The sequence below is a fragment of the Odontesthes bonariensis genome, chromosome 15 (assembly GCF_027942865.1).
Source record: "Odontesthes bonariensis isolate fOdoBon6 chromosome 15, fOdoBon6.hap1, whole genome shotgun sequence".
Classification (NCBI taxonomy): domain Eukaryota; kingdom Metazoa; phylum Chordata; class Actinopteri; order Atheriniformes; family Atherinopsidae; genus Odontesthes; species Odontesthes bonariensis.
This window is the reverse complement of record NC_134520.1, coordinates 9,589,750-9,592,787: the sequence shown is the minus strand read 5'-3', so window position 1 is coordinate 9,592,787 and position 3,038 is coordinate 9,589,750. Positions and strand designations below refer to the sequence as shown.

Below are 3,038 nucleotides of genomic sequence, written 5' to 3'. Positions count from 1 at the left end.
CGTCCGACCAAGTCCCGAGATCTGGAAACATTTCATATTTATGTTCACCCTTATCTCAGAGGTTGTACCTACATTTGACGACGCATCATTGAATATTTACTCATGCTGTGAGCAGGCCATCCACCGTCTTTGTCATGTTCTTTGGATGTGATAAGCGATGTGTGTGAGTGCGTGTTGTTTCAGGTGTGCATCTACTGCACCAGACCTATCTGTCCTAAGAGATACGCTTTATCTGACCCAGTTATTTTATCCCGCTACGTCATCTTAAAGTGTTGGACATACATTTGCGTTGTATGAGCAGAGTGTAACGTACAAACTAGGAACATAGATTATTTAGTGAACTACAGAATATGAATACATAAAGTCTAAGAATAAAGCCTATTTATAACAAGGGCTTTTAGCTCATTTTGTTTTGCTTTAGGTTGATACCATTCAAAATATTTAAACTTGTGTATATACAACTACCTTCTTGTACAGTGTTTTTTATATTCTTTATATTTTATTATAGTATTTCTATATTTCTAGACTAACTCAGAGAGATCCCTGAACAAGTAGTGCATGTGTCTTGACTGCGGTTCATGCACAATTGGCAATTTAAAAAACATTGCACCTTGAACCTTGATGCTATGGTCATAACAAAGTTATGCTGTGAAGCCAAAAAAGCAAAAATCAAAGATATTTTCTTACATTGTTTTGGCCTTGTGAAATACTTTATTACAGATTTGATAAAGATGTTACATAAAAATCATAACAGCTGTATAGTGTCTTTATTCCTCTTCAATGATACAAAGTACGTACTTGTAGTACGTGATTGGAAAATTCGTTAGGTCAACAGCTTGAATGATCTTCAAGCAGTGTGTATACATACGTACTCATTCATTCGTAGGGCACCATAGGCAATCGTCAAATAAATACACATACAAAACAAACATCCTCTACCTTACACTAGAAATATATATATACACACATACATATGTACAAAGCTGGATTCTCATTCCATCCGTTCCAAAGTACAAAATTACGACAAGGCTCGAGCTGCCAAAACAGCGGCAGCTGACAACAGGCATCGGTGTCTTATAAATACAGCTTACTGACCAGTCTATCACACATTGTCATTCTGCTGTTAATGTACGGTACCTGTAGGTGGTGTTCTGGCCCTAGTGTGAGTCCCCCCCCCCCACCAGAAAATGTGCGAGCCCTTGCTGTCATCCTGAGTGGTCACAGACAGGCTCTCTTCAGCTTTTCTGGAAGAACATGTAGTCCTGCCCTTTTCTGGCTAAAATGAAGAAGCATAATATTAAAACATATAAAAATACACACACACAGGGATAAGTATTTCACCCCGCCCTGTTATTGATAATATTTCAATTTATGAATGCTAATAGCCTTATGATGATACACCTACTCTTTGAAGGTGAACCTGTAAGCCGAAGATGGAGGGAATAACACCAACTCTCGGTCGGACAATCTGAGGAGTGGGTATGAGACATGAGGTAAATACTTTTGTTAGGATGAAAGAATTACATGTGAATAATACAGGCATAATAAACGTCATTAATAAACCTGAGTAAAATGTGATGGTCAATGTTATAACAGTAATATTTGCATTATTTCAAAAGTAGCATTCTTGTGTTAGTTGTAATCTAAGCCTGTGTTATGGAATATATGATTTATGAAGTCTCCGTTGGCCTAATAGCCGTGTGAACAGAGGTGTTCTGCCGAGAAGTGCATTCCCATTCACGGAGCCCGCGTAAACCGTTTCAGGTGTGGATTATTACATTTATCCAAAAAAAATAATATTGAGCTGACAATGGTGTTTCATTCGTGCATCTTTTTTTCACATCTCTTCATGTAAATTAATAATACGTGTACAATTATGATAATCCGACAATTGTAGAGTTTAGAGTATTCCTATTCCTAACTATTTTTATATTATTGGACATATATTCAAAAGTAAGGGCCGTGACTAACACTTTTGTAGTCAACACGAAAGACGGTTGGATACATTTTTTATTAACAATCTCAACTCATTATAGCCCAGATGAAATGATATAAAAATGAACCTGAAACTATGAAATTTGGTTATTTTAATTTTATATACAAATTTGGACTGATTGAGATTTGCATCCGTTAATTCAATTAGGTAAACAAATTATGATGTAGTTTTATCATATCATTCCATCACAGACTCTCCTTAAAGTACGACCAGCAGGGGGGGCACTTCTCGGCATAACACCGGCTATAAACATATCGTAGTTTAACGTTTGCTGGCTACGATTTCGCCGGCAGACACAAATACAGTACAATAATATTCTATTGACAAAATGCAACCAATAATAATGTTGAATACTACCTGTGAAAGGTAATCCCCCGACTCCTGTTCGCAAAGTCTGTCTCAGCCTCATTAATGGCTGCTCCCTCAGCGATGGCCGCGGCCCGAAAGTCATGGCCGGTCGTAGCCGCGACGCGCTAGCCCTTGCTGCACTAACCTCTGAATCTGTGACGGCAGAGTATGCAGCCAAGCTCTCTGTGACCCGTTCAACCCGGTCACCGGCATCAGAATGGATATATTGTTTGACTCCACCTGGGCAGGTAAACTGTACAGCAAATATGCACACCGCCCCCTACCGTAGCCTACATAATGGGTAGCACGGTCAGCAGGCGTGACGTCACTCTCCTGCGCCGCTCAGATTGCTTTTTCGTTATCGAATTGTGGGCAGTATTTTGCATGCAGACCACTAAAACGAAAAAGCAATGTCCGCTTAGTTTTCTTTTTGATTATGGCATAGAATGTGCAGTCTTGAAGAAGAAAATTGAAATGCAATAGGATGATTGATTAGTAATTTTATTTATGAGTCAAATAATGCAGCCACATTCTTAAAATGCAAAAGCATTTCTGATAATGCATTTGAATTTTCAACTTTTACATTTCAAATTGAATTTTGGTATCTATTTGCTGAGGCATATTTTGAAAATTAAATTTCAAATGTCTTTGTCCTTTTCATTTGAATTAAGTGAAAGAATGAGCAGTCTTGAAG

General features: G+C 38.1%; 1 long non-coding RNA gene across 1 annotated transcript; it reads right to left on the bottom strand.

Moving 5' to 3' along the window:
* Positions 1–566: 566 nt before the first annotated feature.
* On the bottom strand, positions 567–2,610 carry LOC142401004 (uncharacterized). Its single transcript, XR_012773035.1, has 3 exons — positions 2,354–2,610; positions 1,406–1,468; positions 567–1,276 (listed from the first exon to the last, which is right to left on the bottom strand). It is a non-coding gene; the product is annotated as an uncharacterized LOC142401004 (long non-coding RNA).
* Positions 2,611–3,038: the final 428 nt, after the last annotated feature.